Below are 20,357 nucleotides of genomic sequence, written 5' to 3' on the forward strand. Positions count from 1 at the left end.
TTTTTTAATCAAGGCATTGTTTTCTTATTGTGGAGTTCTTTGTATATTTTGGATAACAGTCCTTTATCAAGTGTGTCTTTTGCAAATATTTTCTCCCATTCTGTGGCTTGTATTATCATTCTTTTGGCATTACCTTTCGGCAATCAGAAGTTTTTAATTTTAATAAAATTTAGGTTATCAATTATATAATATCCAGGTTAATTATTTCTTCCATGCTTTTGATTGCATATATAAAGTCATCTTCGCACCCAAGATCATCTAAATTTCTCCTATGTTACCTTTTCGGAGTTTTACAGCTTTGGTTTTACATTTAGGTCTGTAATTTAGTTTGAGTTAATTTTTGTAAGGGATGTAAGAGCTATGTCTAGACTCATTTTTCTGCACGTGAAGGTCCAATTGTTCTAGTACCATTTGCTGAAGAGACTGTTTTTGTTCAATTGTATTGCCTTTGCTCATTTGTCAAAGATCAATTGACTACATTTATGTGGGTCTATTTATGAGCTTTCTGTTCTGTTCTGTTGATCCCTTTTTTTTTTGGCCAACACCACATTGTCTTGATCACTGTGGCCTCATAGTAAGTCTTGAAGTCAGGTAATTTCAGTCCTCTTGCTCTATTCTTTCCCTTAAATATTGGGTTTGCTATTCTGAGTCGTTTGTTTTTTCATAGAAAGTTTCAACTTACTTTGTTGATATCCACAGAATAACTTCCTGGGATTTTAATTGGAATTGCATTAGAACAAGCTGGGACGAAGTGACCTCTTGACAATATTGAGTTCTCCTATTCATGAACATGGAGTATCTCATTTATTTAGTTCTTCTTTGATAGCTTTCATCAGAGTTTTTACTCTTCATATAGACCTTATACATATTTTGATAGATTTATAGCTAAATATTTCATTTATTTTGATGCTAATGTAAACAGCAATATGTTTTTAATTTCAAATGTCTCTTGTTCATTACTGATATAAAGGAAAGCCATTGACTTTTGTATATTAACTTTGTACGCTCCAGCTTTGCTACAATTGCTTATTGGTTCCAGGAGTTATTTTGTCAATTGTTTTATATTTTCTATGTGTATGATCATGCTAGGGTTTTTCAGAAATAGAACAACATAACAATAATAACATTTTTTAATGCTAAAAGTAAAATGATGCGTTACAGAAAACTTGGAATCTGGGGGAAAACTTAGTATTTATTGAGTACTTACTATGTGCCAGGAACTATATCAAGCATTTTATTGGTATCTTTTAATTAAATCCTGCTGACAACTTTTTGATTTAGGTGCTTTTGTTCTCATTTTATACCTAGAAAATGGATGTTCAGAGAAAATAACAAACATGCCTCAAGAAACACAGCTAGTAAGTGGTAGCGACAAGAATCTGGCACAAGCAGTCTGATTTCAGGTCTGTACCTCTGACTACTATACTATATTGACCCTTATCACCCATCTTACCACCCCACCACACTTCAGAAATAACCAATAGTATTATGTTGTATTTCTTCCAAGCCTTTATTTATCTCCTGTAAAAGAGATAAAGAAGAAAAAAAACTCTAAGTTAAGGGTACATTAATACCATTTTCAAAAGAAAAGTAAAGAAAATGGTAACTGTGTAATGTGTTGGATATGTTAACCAGCTTGATTGGGTGACTATTTCATAATGGATATGTATATTAAAAAATTAAGTTGCATATCTTCATTATATATATAATTTTAATTTTGTCAATTATGCCTCGATAAAGTTGTAAAAAGTAGCATTTTCAGGAGCATAATACATTCATTCATTTATTTATGTAAAAATAGATTTTTGAGCATCAACTTTATACCAGGCACTATTGTAAGAGTAAAGCAATTAAAAAAAAAAATCCCTTCTCTAATGGATCTTGCCTTCTAATGGTTACTGTATTTTCTCTGTAGCATATTACCTGCTGAAGTTCTTTTCACACCTCTTTGTATACATTTTTTAGTGGTTGGTCTAGAATTTACAAAATACCATCTTAATTTTCATAATACATTTAGAATTAATACTGTTTTAATTCACATAAAATATAGAAAATGTGCAACCATATTGATCCATTTCTTTCTCTGCCAGAATTGTCATAGCTTTGTGAGGCCTCTATGTATTATAAGCCCACAAGAAAATGTTAAAATTTTTGATGTAGAGAATCAGATGCCTTTTAAAAATAGATAAAATGTTATTTTATATTTACACAGGTATTTAGAATATCTACTACTTTTCATTTGTTTCTGAAGATCTAAATTCCCTTTTAGTATCATTTTCTTTGGTGTGAAATACCTTCTTTATCGTCTGAGACTGATGACAAAAATTTCTCATTTTTTCTTTATCTAAAAATGTCTTCAAATCAGTTTTTTTGGAGGATACATTTACTGGATATGGAATTCTACATTGACAGGTTTTTTTCGTTTTTGTTTTCAGTGCTTTATAAAGACATGTTTCACTGTCTTTTAATTTCCATAGTTTCTGAGGAGAAGCCAGCTGTCTTTATAAATTGTTGTCCCTCTATATGCAACATGTATGTTTTCTCTGACTGCTTTCTAGATATTCTAGAAATATCTTTTCTCTTTGGTCAGCAATTTAGTTATAATATCCCTGTATTTTTTATCTGCATTTATCATATTTGAGTTTGCTGAACTTCATTAGTTCATACATTGAAGTCTTTCATGATATTGAGGAAGTTTTAGCCATTATAAAAATAAAATTTCTGTCCCATTCTTCACCTTCTTTGACTCCAATTCCATATATGTTAGACCATGTGGTGTGTCCCACAAGTCCCTAAGAATCTGGTCTTTCATTAATTAAAAAACCTTTTTTCCTACTTTACTTTAGATTGGATAATGTCTACAGACCTATCTTTAAGTTCACTGACTTTTTTCTTTTTCCTCTTTGTAACTCCATCTAATAAAATTTTTAAATTATTATTTCTATAATTTTTAAATTTCTTTTTATGGTTTCTATTTCTTATTCTGACCATGTTATTCTTTATGTCACTGAGGACAATAATAATAGCTGCCTTAAAGTCCATTTATTGTTATTTCTAACATTGGAGTTATCTTGGATTTTACCTTCATTGATCGTCTTTTCTCTTGAAAATGTTACATTTTCCCAGTTATATATCAAATAATGTTGAGCCATGTTCTGAACTCTAAATTCTGTGGTACTCCTTCAAATATATTAATGTTTTCATTTGAACCATAAATTAACTTAGTCATACTAAAGCTACAAAGCCTGTTTCTTGAGTGCAATGTTATTTAGTGATTTTATCTTACTCCGTGTTGTTTTGAGTCTGCCTCATACAAACATACTCAGCTACCAGCTAACATTTTTGATTTGCTCTCTCTGCCATCTTGTTTCCAGAAATCCTTCACCTACTCACTTTCCAGTGGTTTTGGTTGCCCTGAACTGTGTCATATTGTCAGAAAGACTGCATATTTTCTGTTGAAGTGTTAGCTACACTATGTGGCACTGATTCACTCTTCTGTCATGCTAAAAGCCGTACATAGTGGCTAACCCACCCCATGCCATCCCTTTCTCCAAGTTTTTATAGCTCCTTTATAGGATCTGCCTGTTTTTGTGCACTCCCTGTTGATTTCAGATTATTGTTTTATAATTCTTTCAGTTCATACTTGTTTTCAGCAGGTGTTCGTGTCCAGTAAGAACTGACTGGAAGCATAAGTTTTTGTTATGCTTTGTATGTATTTAATTTTGAAGAAATAAAAGTTTGTAGCCCAGTTGGCTACCAAACTCATTTTGAAAAAATAAAGTGAACCATGAAATTTGAAGGGCTAGATACTACTACTGATGTAGGCAAACTTCTGATTCACACATTCAAAAAATTTTTGCATGGTTTGCTATGTGCTAAGGCACATATATGGTTCAAATAAGTAAAATAGGAAATCTGTACCCACAGGAAGCATACAGTGAGTAAAAGGGATAATTTAAATCACTAGTAATTTAAGTAGCACTAGGTCTGGGAACAGATATGAAGATGAGACTATCTGCGGAAACTGCTGCTGAGAAAAGACTACAGAAGATTTGTTTAACCATATTATAAATTGGTTTAAATTGTATAAATTTATTGTCAACATCTATAAACATAGTAAACATAAAACAACTGATCCCTCTTCATTTATCTCATTCTTCATTTTACAAAGAAATCTCATTCTGGTCTCCATTGATGATCATCCAATACCAAGTTCTACCGATCAATTTCTCTAAACAAAGTCAGAGCCATCAAAGCCATCAAAGTCATCAAATGACTAGCATCCAAACTGATGTGTTTCTTAACAACAAGCATATCTCAGGCAACCAACAGAACTGAAAAGATGACTCTCCTTCAGCTTTTAGTCATCTTTGCAGTTACCAAACACACTATTTTCTAGAGTAGGGTTAACAGTTGTCTCCAATACCAGCCAGCTATTTTTTCCTAGAACATTCTTGGTGAATAATTTTGTCAAAAGTAAATGCAAATGCACACCGATTTTCAGGATGATCTGAGTTCTAAAGAAATGTCACCATCAATAACAATAACCAATCAAATCAACAAAAATAAATGTCACCCGCTCCAGACTACATCTTAAAAGCAAAGGTTGGAAAAGTAAGATGTCTCTGGCAAAGGTGGTATTTAATATAGGGAAGAAATTATGTCCTCTGAGTTGAGTATATCATATTTAAAGGTTACTACAGTCATTTGCATTAAGCAATATAAGTAGCAAACCCAAGATCTTTTTTTTTTTTTTTTTTTTTTTTTTTGAGACAGAGTCTTGCTCTGTCAGCCAGGCTGGAGTACGGTGGTACCATCTCAGCTAACTGCAACCTCCGTCTCCTGGGCTCAAGCAATTCTCCTGCCTCAGCCTCCTGAGTAGCTGGGTTTACAGGCGTGTGCCACCACGCCCGGCTAAGTTTTATGTATTTTTTAGTAGAGACAGTGTTTCACCATGTGGCCAGGCTGGTCTTGAACTCCTGACCTCAGGTAATCTGCCCGCCTCGGCCTCCCAAAGTGCTGGGATTACAGGCGTGAGCCACCACGCCCGGCTGATCTTTTTAATGTGTTTGTATTTTAATACCTGTCTTGTCCATCAAGAAACAGTAGTTAAGATGACTTGAAAAAGATGCATTAATGAATTAAACCAAACATTCTGTTCCAATGAATTTGTGCTAAGGAAATCACAGCAAGGAAACAGTAAGAGCATAAAAGAATCTGTTGTAGCATTATATATAATGACAATTTGGATACAACCTGATGGTCCTATGTGGCCTGCAAATTATGGTATACTATGTAGTTTAATAGTAATAATCATGAAGAATGTCAAAATATGACATTCCTATAAATATAAAGCTTACCAAATCTGGCTTAATAAGTAATAGAAAACTTGATCTTTTTTATAAACATAAAGATATCAAACTGGTAGTTTAAAATCTCATTACAAAGAAAACTCTAGGTCAGATGGTTATCTGGATACGTTTTACCAAATATTAAAGGAACAAATAATTCCAGTCTTAAATAAACTCTTCCAAATGTAGGAAAAAAGGGAACACTTCCAAATTCATTTTATGAGACTTGAATAATCTTGATAAGAAAACCTGACAAAATGAAAAGAACTAAGGAAAATTATAAGCCATATCACTCATGACACGGATACATAACCTAAGCAAAATATCAGCCTACTTACTCCAGTAGTAAATCAAAATGAGAATATGTCATCACCAACTAGGGTTTTTATTCCTTCAAGGTTATCAAGGCTGGTTTAGCATTAGAAAATTAATTTAAGTAATTTACTATATTAACAAATTTTTAAAAATCTTATTATTCTCAATAAATAAGTTTTAATATCCATTCACGACAAACTCTCCACAAACTGCAAACAAGAACTTCTATAACTTAATAAAGTGTATTCACCAAAAGCCTAAAGCAAACTTCAGATTAGGAGCTATTTCAATAATATCCATAAGATGTCTTATACCATTAGGTGTCTCACATTAGGATAGAGGCCTGTATTTGGCATAGCAGTAGATGAAAAAACAAGATATAGAGCAATTTATTATCATACATACATTTTGAGAAGTGTCTAGCCTCGGGCTTTGCACATAATAGATGTCTAAAACATGCTTACTGACTCCTAGATGAGAGAATGTTACGAGACTTTGTCAACATTTCAGAGTGGTGTGGCCTGAAGAATATAACAGCCCCCAAAGATTCTGGCTTGGAGTTGTCCTCTGGTCACAATCTGCTCTTGAGTGTGGGCTGTACCAGTCATTACATCTTTCATATTCAGCTGCCAAAAGACCTTATTTGTTCAAAAACACAAACTAGAGTTTTTCACTATAAATTTGTTCTGGACAGTTACTTTCTTTGAGTGGTACTCATAATAATAGATTGCTTTCGACCATGTAAGTTTTCTTCCAGTGTTGGAAAAATATTGGGAAAACATTTACCCTTAAAGGGTATGAAAAGATGGAATAGAAAAAACACTAAATTAGTCCTGAAGATGCAGGGCTTTTTAGCTCTGCTGGGTTGTTAATCAGCAGTATGATCTTTGGTGTGATTCAAAATTTTAGGACCTTATTGTCTATTGTGAAATGTACTATATGATTTATTCATTTATTCAATTAATTATTTCCTGTTGGGTATTATGGTCCTGTGCATGTCATATAGATGTTGGGAAAGTCAACAGTAATAGGAGATACAAAAGTGTGTTGTCAAATTTAATTTGCTCTTAAAAAGCTGAGGGGTTTGGGAAGGTGAGAATTCGACAGTCGTTGATTTTCTAAATTAGCCCCCATCATCTCTTACATGCTTGCACAATGCCAGGCCCTTGGGGAATATCAACAAGAATGAAGTATTCAAACTCAACACCAGAATCTTACATTTTCTTTGCAATATGGTAGAATATGGGATGAATCCTAGGTTGGTGCAAAAGTAATTGCAGTTTCAGACCATAAATTTTAAATCATTATAACTAGGCTCAAACACATATTTATTCATCAAAATAGGAACCATTACAATCGACACATTTTTGCCAATGAGAAATAAGTCAGTTTATTCCTGTAGCCTAAAAATCTGTGCTTCAGAATTCGACAAACTCTTGGAAAGCATTTTCTGCATCCTGCTGGTTGTGGAAGTGTTTTCCCTGCAAACAGTTGTCGAGATACTTGAAGAAGTGGTAGTCAGTTGGTGAGAAGTCAGGTGAATATGGTAGATGAGGCAAAACTATGAAGCCCAATTCACTCAACTTCTGAAGCACTGGTTGTGCAATGTGCAGTTGAGCACTGTCGTGGAGAAGTATTGGACCCTTTGTGTTGACCAATGCCAACTGCAGATGCCACAGTTTTTGACGCAGCTCATTGACTTGTTGAGCATACTTCTCAGATGTAATGGTTTTGCCAGGATTTGGAGAGCTGTCATGGATCAGACCAGCAGCAGACCACCAAATAGTGACCATGACCTTTTCTGGTGCAAGTTTGACTTTGAGAAGTGCTTTGGAGCTTCTTCTCAGGCCAACCACTGAGTTGGCCATTGCTAGTTGCCATATATAAAATCCACTTTTTATTGCACATCACAATCTGATTGCAAAATGGTTCATTGTTGTTGCATAGAATAAAAGAAGACAACACTTCAAAATGATGTTTTGGATTTTTGCTCAGCTCACGAGGCACCTACTTATTGAGTTTTTCACCTTTCCAATTTGCTTGAAATGCCAAAAGACCATTCAGTGATCAACACTGGGTTCTTTGGCAACTTCTTCTGCAGTTGTAAGATGATCAGCTTCAATGATTCCTCTTACTTGGTCTTTGTCAACTTCCAATGGCTGGTCACTATGCTCCTCATCTTCAAGGCTCTAGTCTCCTTTGCAAAACTTCTTGCACAATGACTGCACTGTACGTTCATTAGCAGTTCCTGGGCTAAAGGCGTTGGTGATGTTGCGAGTTGTCTCTGCTACTTTACAACCCATTTTGAACTCGAATAAGAAAATTGCTCTAATCTGCTTTTTGTCTGATATTATTTCCATAGTCTAAAATAAACATAAAATAAACATCAAGCAATAAGTCCTTATCAAAAAAATAAATTGAGAAATGTTCATTAAAATGATGTATAACATAACCACATTTCTGTAAGAACGTATTCCAATATCAAATGGCAAATTCCGACCATGCAAAAACTGCAATTACTTTTGTACTCATGTAATATATGTAAAACCTTGATCAAGTCATCCAACTACTTTGGTATGAGTTCCTGAAGTAGATTCTGAAACAAAAACTTGAGCACAGGAATTTATTTGGAATTTGATCTCAAATAAGGAAGGAACTGAGGAAAGTGAGACAGAAGGGAGAGAAAGCAATAAAGAGGGGGTCTGAATGAGCTGTTCAAACTGTTGCTGTTTGAAACCCTCGTTTCTTACTCTCTGAACTTGGGGGTAAATCTAGGATCTCTTTCATAGCATAGTCTGAACAGCTGTTCAGACTGTAGGGGTTCAGTCCTTCTGGGGACCATTTGAGTCACCATGTAAACCTCAGATTTTTCCTGCCAAGGGACAGGCCAGCTAGGATATGTATCCCCTGTCTCTTTTCTCTCACCGTGTGAGAGCTACCCCTGGCAATTTCTAGCTGCTGGTCTGATGGGTTGAGAAGCACTTGAAGTAAGAAGCTGTAAGCTTCAGGTGAACTCAGCAGCAAGCTCCAGGGACATGGAGTGTGAAATTAACAGCATCTGCTCTAGCAACTAATCACTGACTGGGTTTCCTGATGTATATAAAAAAAATAACTTATATCTTGCAGGACAGTTGTGGACATTAAAATTTTCTCATATTCATTTTTATTAAGAAGAAATATTTACTCTAAATGTTTCAGGGGATGGGGCAGAGTGATGAAAGCATGCAGCAGCAGTATGGTTCTCATAGCACATGAATCTTATGACCTGGGAAGCAGGAGTTATAAGCCTGTCTTGTCTTCAGAATCTCCTTTGAACAGGCTCCAAGAGAGGATTTTGATAAGGACTTAATGAAAGAGGCCAAGTAGTAAAGTTTGGGTTTATTGCAAATGTTTATTTAACTCAGACACTTCAAAAGCATTTTTTGGAGAAACAAGTTAGCTGAATCAACATCCCTGACCCACATCAGGATCCTAGCCTGGGGTACTGAATTTAGTTAGAGCATTTGCTAACCTAAGGCTCACATGGGAGTACACCTGTTTAAGATTTGACAGTCTAATGTCAGGTTTCAAGGTTGCTTTTTCCTTGGTGTAGGAGGGGACATCTGAAGTAAGATTGGTGAAGGGCAGTGGTTCTCAAACTTGAGCATGCATTAGGGGGACCTGGAAGGCTTATTAAAATACAAATTTCTGGATTCCACACCCAGAGTTTCTGATTTAGTAGGTCTAGGATGTGGTCCAAGCATTGGCTTCTCTGAGAAGTTCCCAGGTGATGCTGATGTTGTCTGGGGAACACATTTTGAGAACATATGGTTTAGAAGAAGCTAGAGTCATTTGAATGAGTAGGAGAAGTCAAGGGTGGGAGTGCTCTGCTGAGAAGTGCATTAGAAATATGGTCAGACCCAAATTCAGCATCAGCCTCTACTCCTTGGTCTTTGGAGATCACTGCAAGTTCATCCTCCAAATGAATGCTTCTATTTACTTTTAGTTCAGAATTTTGCCTTATTCCTACCCTAGCCCATAAATGCACCACCTCAGACTAGCCTTCCAGAAGAAGACTGAACTTGGAATCGAAAGGCGAACTTCACTAATAACTAGACTTTGCATGGAAGGAAGACAAAGACAAAGAAAAAGAGAAAGAAAGAAGAGAAGGAGTGAAAAGGAAAGATGACAGACAGACAGAGAGAAAAATAACATTATGAACCCTTATTGTGTTCCAAGATCTATACTTTAAATTTTCACATACTTTAGAATGTTGAAGTCTCACAAATATTCAGCAAGACATGTGTTATTATCTCCATCAGGAAACTGGAGCTTAAAGAGATTATAGAATTTGCCCAAGTAGGCAAGACTTACGAAACGCATAAGCAGGACTCAAAACTAAAACTGTTTCATTCTAACTCTATTGAAATTTCTACCGTTCTCTGCTGTCAAAAAAATTGTGTCACTCACTATAAAGGGATCATAAATGACTTGGAATTGGAAAGCAGAATCACATGGGCAAAATAGTGGTTGCCTCAAATGTTCAACTGATTTTTGTATTTACAATCATGTTGTCTCTATAACCCTCGTTTCTTACTCTCTGAACTTGGGGGTAAATCTAGGATCTCTTTCATAGCATAGATGTAAAAATGAGGTGAGACTAGGTAATCTCTCTGCCTTTGTATCTGCTAATCTCATGATCTCGGACTGAGACTCTATTCTAGGTAGAAGCAATTACGTTGCACATACCCCAGGAATGGTAGTTCTGATTCAAGAAAAGATCCCTCAATACAGGGCTTCTCAGAATGCTGAGAATGGGTCCAGGGAAGTGAACGTGGGGCCACCAGCTTGACCAAAGTGGAAGCCTATGAGGCCATCACTTTTCTCTGAATGGGGCCATGACATAGCCTAACAGATTGAGAATTGATGGTATTCAACCTGGAGAATTGTTTCAGTATCCTAGTAAAATTTGCCTATCCAGTGAAAAAATGCTGGTGATTTTAAGGTGGTCAGTTCTGTACAGTTTTATAATTTCTACACAAATATTTCTAAATTTCTCCATTTAAGGCAGGGCATTGGCAATATTTGGTATGATCAAATTTAGCTTGCAAAATGTAGAGTTCAAAACAAGAGTGCAAGAAGGAAATTCCAAGAACAACTTTCACTGAGAGATGAGGGTGATTCCCAGTGGTTGCATTATCCAGATGTGGGATGAGCTTGCCCAGGCATTCCCTTAAGTGGTATTAAATCTGATACTGGACAAACACTTACAGAGCATATTATGCGGAAACAGACAGTGGGTCTGGGTAAGTGCTGTGTCCTTTCCACCTTCTAGTCTAGGCAGGTGTTTAAAATACTGGGATCTAGGACGAGTTACGAGTCAAGAAGAAGATCCATTGTGACCATTTGGGATGCTTCAGCAACATGCTATTTGGTAAGCATCAGTCCAACATTATCTAGACTCTGAAAAGAGACTAGGTTGAAACAAGAAAAGACCTCTTTGAACTTGTAAGTAAACACAAACTGCAGAAGTATACCTGTCCAGTATCAAGCAATTTTTCTAAGTACAAACCACAACCAAATTTAAAAACTAAATCCTACATGATATTCAAATATGTGGTTCTTGATGTGGGCCAAAAGGGAAATTAAAAGGGCATGAAAGAGAATCCAAAGGGTGGGGATCAGCAGTGCTGTTTGTTTGAAGCTCATTTGCATAGAGAAAAATATTTGACTATGAAGGCCCTCACACGTGAAAACTAGAGCACCAACCCTATGAAAATCACATAATCTGATCTCACCCTGCTAAAGTTTAAATCTGGACTCATTTATGTAAATTATCTGGAAGAAGGTAATTTTTAATATTTTAATGCTTGAGTTCTTCCACTGAAGAAGTTCCACATAGAAGAAGGAGCTTACCACTTGAGGCTGTGTCTCCTCTCCCCTAAGAAGCATTCTGGAACAAAGCTTTGTCATCTGAGATTGTGTGTGTGTGTGTGTGTGTGTGTGTGTGTGTGTGTGTGTGTGTTGTGCATGTCTGTTTATGCACATGTATGGCAAAACTAGAGGACAGAGTAAAATGAAGCCATTTTAGAAGCTGAGGCCCAAAGAGGCATCCCCAAACAAAAGTATAAAAAACAGATTGAAAAGGGGTACAGGACCAAGAATCCAAAACCTAGGAACAGGGAAGAAGGAAGGGGCTTCACAGTAGCAGTGTTTAGTGATGGGATTTGCAGGCAGCTGCACCAGCTCCCTGCCTATGCCACTTACAAGTCATGTTGACTGACATAAAGTACTCTGGTTCTCAGAACTTCTGCTTCCTTATTGATTAAATAGTAAAAATACCTACATTATGGAGTTATTTTGAGATTGAACTGAGATAATATGTATACAATATTTGGGAAATTCCCTAGATCTAAATGCTTAATCATTGTGGGCTAGTGTTATTGGGGAGGAAACAGAAAGAGATTCGGAGCAAATGCCAACTAAATCCATTCTCTAAACTTTATATGCCACTCAACATGGATGGGATATCAGACTGCACAAAAGGGCTTGATAGCAGCAGTATAATGTCACTGTGAGGCTTAAATAAAATTAGATAAAATTATATGCACACACAAAATTATATATAATTGTCTGGTACATAGCATTCAGCAATTCATAGCTCTTATTTTTATTGAGAAAATATCTTTCACCTATGTTCCTAAGATTAATTAATGCTAGAAAATGCTCTTGTCATGAATATGAAAGTCAGAAAAGGGAAAATAATGTCAATAATAAATATGGGGGAAAAGTCCAACATAAGGATATGAATTAAAACAATAACATTTTTTACATAATATAACACAGATATTATTTATTTTAATGGCAAGTCCCGGTGATGCAGAGGATTCACTAAAGTAAGCTTGGTTATACATAACTGTTGGGAATGTAGATGAGAATGAGCCCCTTTAGAAAGTTATTTGGTAATATATAATAAGAGCCTTCAAGCATTCAAAACCTCTTCCCAATAATTCCATTTCTTAAAGACCAACCTACGGAAATAATTTAAAACACAATGGAAAATGGATGACTGTGCTTCCCTGTAGTATTTTTTCCAAGACAAACAATGGGAAAAACCCTAAATAGTTAATAGAGGAGGGATGTTAGCTTATGTAATTCTACTTTGGAATATTTACTCAATGAAATGTCATATAGCCATTAAAAATAATGCCAAAACAGAGTTTAAAATAACATATTAAAAGCTTACAATGTCATGCTAAGGATAAAAACAAGATATAAAATTGTTTAAACAGCAGACTCACAGTATATAAAACAACTCAATAAAAACTGAAAGACAATATACTGATCTGATAGTGATGATCTAAAGATGATTATTAATTTTCTTTATGTTCTCCTGTATTGCAATTTTTTAAAATAATCATGCATTTTTGAATAATAGTAAAAAAAATCCAATGTCTTTAAACATCCCAGTTACCAAATTCTCTAGTACAGGAATCAGAAACTATAGTGCAGGAGTCAAATCCAACCTGGTACCTGCTTTTGAAAATAAAGTTTTATTAGAATACAGCTATTCTCGTTGACGTAGGTATTGTTTATGGCTTTTTCACTAATATGGCATCGTCATGTAGTTGTGATAGAGACAGTATGGACCACAAAACCCCAAATATTTGCTATCCGACTTTCTACAAATCTTGAAAGTGGATGCTATCTAAGCTCAGAAGACATTTCAACATCCTAGTAGAAAGTATCTGTCAAATGATAAAATAACTGGTGATTTTGAAATGATTGGACTTTTTTTTTCCTATAATTTTATAACTTCTACACAGAAAACTCCATATTTCTCCATTTAAGTGAGCGTACCGGCAGTATTTGCTAATACTAATTTTAGCTGGGCTGTGGAATTCAAAAGTACAAGATGGGAACTCCAAGGACAGCTTTCACTGCAACATGAGGATGATTCTTAGCTATTAAATTATCCAGACATGGGACAGTCTTGTGCAGGCATCTTGTTACTCTTTGGGTGATATTAAATCTGATGCTGAACAATTAGAGGGCGTATTATAGGAAACAGGCAGTGGGGCTGGGTAAGTGCTGAGTTCTTTGCACCTTGAAGTCTAGGCAGAATGGCTGAAAAACTGGACATTGGGATGAGATATGAGTCAAGTGGAGAATATGTCATGACCATCTGGGATACCTAAGTTACTTAACTTGGACCACATTCCCACTACTCCATTCTACATCATCTATTTACAAACTACCAGCTACAGGAAACTCATCCTTTCTAAGGTACTCCATTCCACAACTGTTTATTTTTTAAAATTTATAAGTACCAAAGGGCTTACCTTGTATATCTGCGCACCCCTTGACCCTTGGCATTATCTTGGGAGGTTCCAATAGATTTCTCTTCTGACTTCTAGTGATTAAAGGCCACTTAAGTTCCTTTGCATCATCTCCTTCCTCCCTGTAGCTTGGCCTGTGGGGCCTACACTGGCACTTAGAGGCATGTGGGAAGGAAGATGTGAATGTTCCTTATCCGTTGGTGTTTCTGCCTCTTCTCCATTAGTCTTCATGGCCTTATTAAGAGGGGATCCTGATTCTGGCTCTCTGGGGTGCCTATGTCAGCTCTCCTTCAGGCTTTGCAAGGCTTCCACAGGTGCTAGTTAAGTGTGAGACTTAACTGTGGATCTCTTTAATTGCTCAGGTTCCCAAGTTGGCTATGCATCTTATATCCTTTGATGCTGTGGTCCGCTGCCTCCAGACCACCATAGGTGACTCTGTACTCAAGGGAGATGCCTTTCTTCATTATAATTTGACCTGTGGGAATTCATACATTCTTGTCTCACCAAATTGTAAGGGTACAGATGCTTTCTCTGCCTTCTTGCCACTTTCCTTTCCTTCCCATCTGCACAAGTAGGCAACAGTGTAGAGCAAGCTGCCTATGCAGAAATCCAATATTCATGTGTGGTTCGGAGCCACTCCCTCCTCTTGGCTTCAGAAAAGTGTAGGACAACTTCACTGGACATTCTACTGGTCCAAGTCAAAACTCTGACAAATTTACTCTTCCTTCTACTCCCACTCAAAGTGTCTTTTTACATTGATTGATATGGGAGGTGACTAGGTGCCTGGGCTGATTGGCAGAAACAGCAGAACTGCTGAAGTGCTTTTGAATGAACACCCAAGGAAGATTTCTGTGATGATTTGTAGCTCTATATAGATGTTTAGGGCACTAATGATTTCTTATCTTCAGCTTTGGGGTCTACTCACAATTTTGGAGCAACAAGCAAAGCCCAACTCAAAAGTCTGTTACATTGTCATTGACCAGCCTCATCACAGTTAGCTAGAGTATGTTCTGTGAAGTCCAGTCCTAGGAAATGCTTCTGCAAGAATCTCCCTCATGGAAAACACTGTGAATAAAAAAGGCTTTGACGAGTCCTACAGTTTATTTTCTTCATGTAGGAATGACCACTGTGTCCTAGTTTACAGTGTATACAATTTTTTCCTTTAAATATGCTCTCATTCATTCATTTATTCATTCAACCATCCAAAATATATTAAGTACTTGCTCTACTCGAGGTATGAATTCAGTATATCTACTGGAAAAGTTATTTGTAATCTTATTCTTTTGTCACAACAACCCTTTGAGATGGATGCAGCAGATAATTTACTATTCTCATATTACACATGAGGGATCTGAAGATCAGAAATACTGAATAATCTTTCCAAGGTTATATAGCTATTAAGAAAGTAGAGAGGCTGGGTACGGTGGCTCACGCCTGTAATCCCAGCACTTTGGGAGGGCGAGGCGGGCGGATCATGAGGTCAAGAGATTGAGACCATCCTGGCCAACATGGTGAAACCCCATCACTACTAAAAATACAAAAATTAGCTGGGCATGGTGGTACGCGCCTATAGTTCCAGCTACTCAGGAGGCTGAGGCAGGAGAATAGCTTGAAATTGGGAGGTGGAGGTTGCAGTGAGAGTGAACTGAGATTGTGTCACTGCACTCCAGTCTGGCAACCAAGAGAGACTGTGAAGAAAAGAAAGAAAGGAAGGAAGGAAGGAAGGAAGGAAGGAAGGAAGGAAGGAAGGAAGGAAGGAAGGAAGGAAGGAAGGAAGGAAGGGAGAGAGAAAGAAAGAAGGAGAAAGAAAGAAAGGGAAATCAGAAGAGGAGGGGAAGGAGCAGGAAATTAACTAGCATATTGTGAGATCCTAGACTTCATCATACTACTACTCAAGAATGTTTAGGAACAAAGCCAATCTACAAGGAAAGAAAGTATGAAGACAAATTCTGAATTCTTAAACAAATTTGACAGTATGATTGAATGCTGGGACAACATCAGATTTTTAATATAATTTTGAGGCACCATTTTGCATGTCGTGGTGAGACAATTGAGTAAACACTGGCTGAGTCTCGCATCAGAATTCTCTCTCTCTCTCTCTTTCTCCCCGCTCCACCCCCGTCCCCTTTCTCTATGTGATTTTAAATGCCACAAGACTCACCTTGGGACATTGGTTGAACTGACGGACAAACAAAGGAATGACAACAAATAGACTCGTTTAATTGGCCAAACAACAAAAGTAGACTGACTATGAATAGTAGGCAACCAGCTGGTGTCAGCTTTTTCTGAACTTGGTGAGAAACTTCATCAAGTTATCTCCCAGTCAAAAGAGAATTCCAGAAACCCTCTTTATTTGGAAGCATGAGTATTGGAACTGAGCAACAAGGGTTGAGTATGTTTGAAACTGGAAAAGAAAGCTTGACACAGTACTAAATATAACTTCCTGCCAGGCAGGTATGGGCTGCTTGCCACATTTTGATGGTTGTCAGGATCCCAAAACCACGAAGAAGGCCAATGTTTTGATACTAAAATTGCTTTCAAGTCAGGCAAATTTGCCTTATTTAGGAGGAGATGAGGTTGGAAGGAATTAGTTAATTATCTCTCACTCCTAAACTTTCCAAATTTTAAACATAAAATTTACTTTTGCATAACTAGAAACAAAATTAAGATAATAAAATTGCCTCTTACGTTCACAGCATACTTTTTCATAGAAAGACAACTTGAAATATACATTTACCAAGACAACTTAAAGGAAGGTAAATAGAAACAAAGGAAAGTCCCATTATATCAAATGACATTGACCAAACAATGCCTCTTAGAACTTCTATTCCTGTTTTCTGTTAAGTTTCTTTTGGACAGCAACATCCTTGAGGGCAAGCAAAAGGTCTGTCTTCTTCCTTGTTTTATTCCCAGTGCCTGGTGATGTGCCCTGCGCATGAATAAAGGAATTCTCAAATTCCTATTCCCTGGAGACCACAAAGGGGTAATTACTCACTCTGAAAGTAGCAAAATGGGTGGTGTGACTGAACTATTTACATGCGCAGGGTTAACTATAGGTAAATCCTAGCTCTAATATGAATACGAAGGATTCTGCTTTTCTCCATCACTAATGTTTGGCTCTCTCCAGAGTGAAGGCAGGCAGCCTTTTTCAGAGGTTGGCAAATCTAAACATTGGCAAAATTGTGAGGTTTGCTGTTTATTTTGGCTAGTAATGTACTCCTTATGACCCAAGTATCTTTCTTTGGCAGCGGCGTTCTCCATCTCTCCAAGATCTGAGAAAAGCCTCACCTCACTAATTCTTGGAAAAATGGGTCCATTCAACTTCTCATTCCTTTAGAGTCTTATGGTTACAAGGGTGTCCCATAGGTATAGGAAATCATTAACATGACAGGAGACAATAATCAGTAGAAAAAATGATCCAGATACATCAGGCTGAAACTTATCAAATGAAAAGGACCATAATGCCAAACATTTTGACTAAAAAATATTATAATTTGATCTCAATGCAGAAGATCAGGTTGGTTTGTAGATTATGTTTTTTAAAAAAATCTAGAAGGAGGAGAGGTAAGGTGAGTATGTGACCACAAACTGAGCCTGGAGTATAGTGTAACTTTGTAAATATATGCAAGGGGGAGTCCCCGGAAGAAACACTCAAAGACCTTCAAAGAAATCAATGATCATAGCTAGGAACATCTCAAGGAGACATGCTATGCCACATCCTATGTCATTTAAATTCTCTAAGCCTCAGGATTTCCATCTGAAAAGCAGAAATAAAAAACCAATGGTGTCTTGTCCTCAGTGATACCATGATGATTAAATAAGTCTAATTACAAGTTGTTCTGATTATTAGTATTATTTTAACACTAATAAATTCAAAGTTACATTTATCTGGGAATACATTAAGGAGCATTGGAAGAATGAAGCTGGATATAGAAGTTCCAGTTTAATAAAATCATTTAGCAGAATACGTAAATTATAGATGTAAATGTATATAACACAAGCTTAATGTACATCAAGCCAGACTTTTTGGTTGATTAGGATTTCACCTGGCATTTAAGGTGCTTTGAATAGACCCCTACTTCTGCAACTTGTTTTCACCCATTTGCTGCCTACAGTTGATGTCCCAACAGCCAAGATGCTTTTTGCCTTCAAGTCATTCCATCATCTGACCCCTCCACTCAAAATGTTTTCTCTTACCCTATTACTTGTTTATTTCTTCAAACGCACTACCCTCAAAGAGAAAACTATGTATTTATTTACTTCATTGTTGATGACTCTGTATGTTTCAGGCATGGAGAGTCCGAAATAATTTTAACTACAGGTTTTAGGTTGCCTTGCTGAAGGAATGCTACAAAACAGAGTTTCAGGATCTTAGAACAATTAAGATATAACTTCTCACCAGTATGTGGGGGCCTGTGGAAACTGACTCAATATTTCCTGCATGGAAACAGCATATTATTTCAGGGAGAGCCATGAATGTAAATCTTAAGAGTATATTTCAGCCAGAGATTTTTGAAGCACTTTAGGAACATGAATACCCTTATTCTTCTTATTCATAAAACACACATCTATTGATGCTGATCATAAAATCTCTTGTTAAGCATTCTTAGGTACCCACACTCGCTGATGCATTTTCTCAATGGAGTCTAGCCTCCCTTGTGGTCTCCATTCTTGGGCTGTAACTCAGAAACCCTACCCTTTGGAGTGTGCTTTGGCCACTTTCAGGAACAGGGATTTCTCTGTTTAGATCAAGAGAGCATAATGAAACATTGTCTGCTACAGTATCAAATGTGAAGTTTCCGCTAAACTAATTGCTGGGGAAAACATTTTGCCTTCATCAAGCAGGGCCTGAAGTCAGAAAAATGGAAATGGAAATGAGGGGTTGGAGAGGGTGGGCAGAGAATTTGCATGGACTGGGGGAAAGTTTTCCATAAACTGAAAAGCTTTGCCTGGGGGCTGAAATGAAGATGGTGTTCTGCTTGGTTCTACCATCTAGAAAGGAGAAGCTGGCTAGGGCTAAAGAAAATTGAAGTCTAGACAAGACCACCCTTCCACTTACTAATCTTGATTCTGTTTACTCATTTGCCAAATTATGATCATTCTAACTGCTGTGTGTACCAACTCTTAAACACATTTTATATAAAGTTCAGGTGAGACACAGAAATAGATATGAAAATGTAATAAAGAATAGAGCAGTGATTTTCAAAGAAGTTGGTTTTGAAGTGAAATTGAATTCCCATCAGGAGCTTTGTGCTAAAATGTATGCACCATTTCCTCCTTCCTTGTCCCCCATCCTTGTACTGAAAATTAAAATGATTAATTTGAAACTCTATATTCGAATATAGTGAGAAGACAGCACTACAACAATGCACCCAAACAAGTGAACATTTATTGAGTATTTTATATGTACTAAAAACTGTGCTAAATCATTTACATACATTTCATCACTTAATTCCCATCATATCCTTATTGGTTGTATACCATTGTTGTCCTCTTTTCACAAATGAATAAGCTGAGCAAATGAGGAAGTATGTTTAATGAACGATCTCACTTATAAAGAACTACTCTCTATACTTCAACAAGGGAGGAAAAAAATCACATAATATACTTGGGATTTCATACTGGGGCAATAATTCCAAGGGTAAAACTAAATATCTACCTTGTGTTACTCTTCTCATCTGTCAATTAAAGAACACTGAGAAGTTTGCTTTACCACAACTTCTTCTTAAGAGTGGGTCTGACTTCAGCTAAATTCAATGTTTAGAGAACTTAAGTTAATGTTTTAAAACATATTGTAGTTATTTCGACTGGGAGCCTGTTGTCCCAATCTTAGTAGTCTACATCTACAGAGCATGTGACCGTCAATGGATTATTTAATCTCCCCGAGCCTTTGGGATTTTTTTTTATATATATATAACATAAGACATAATAAAAAGCTCAGATGAATGACCTCTAAGTTTTTATTTTTTTCTGTAATTAACATTCTCTTTTTTTTTTTTTTTGAGACGGAGTCTCGCTCTGTCGCCCAGGCTGGAGTGCAGTGGCTGGATCTCAGCTCACTGCAAGCTCCGCTTCCTGGGTTTACGCCATTCTCCTGCCTCAGCCTCCTGAGTAGCTGGGACTACCTCGCCTGGCTAGTTTTTTTGTATTTTTAGCAGAGATGGGGTTTCACCATGTTAGCCAGGATGGTCTCGATCTCCTGACCTTGTGATCCGCCCATCTCGGCCTCCCAAAGTGCTGGGATTACAGGCTTGAGCCACCGCACCCGGCCAACATTCTTTTTTAGAGAATTCATCTTCATGATCTAGATGTTAGGAATAATCCTGTCCCTCTTAAAGGATGATACTGTAGTAGGATGGAGACCAGTAATAGC

At 36.8% G+C, this 20,357-nt stretch overlaps 1 pseudogene; it reads right to left on the bottom strand.

Annotated features, from left to right (window-relative positions):
• Window positions 1-526: 526 nt before the first annotated feature.
• Window positions 527-8,182, bottom strand: LOC139355751 (histone-lysine N-methyltransferase SETMAR-like; annotated as a pseudogene).
• Between the last annotated feature and the right edge of the window lie 12,175 nt (window positions 8,183-20,357).

This window comes from Macaca nemestrina, chromosome 8 (genome assembly GCF_043159975.1).
Source record: "Macaca nemestrina isolate mMacNem1 chromosome 8, mMacNem.hap1, whole genome shotgun sequence".
Taxonomy (NCBI): Eukaryota; Metazoa; Chordata; class Mammalia; order Primates; family Cercopithecidae; genus Macaca; species Macaca nemestrina.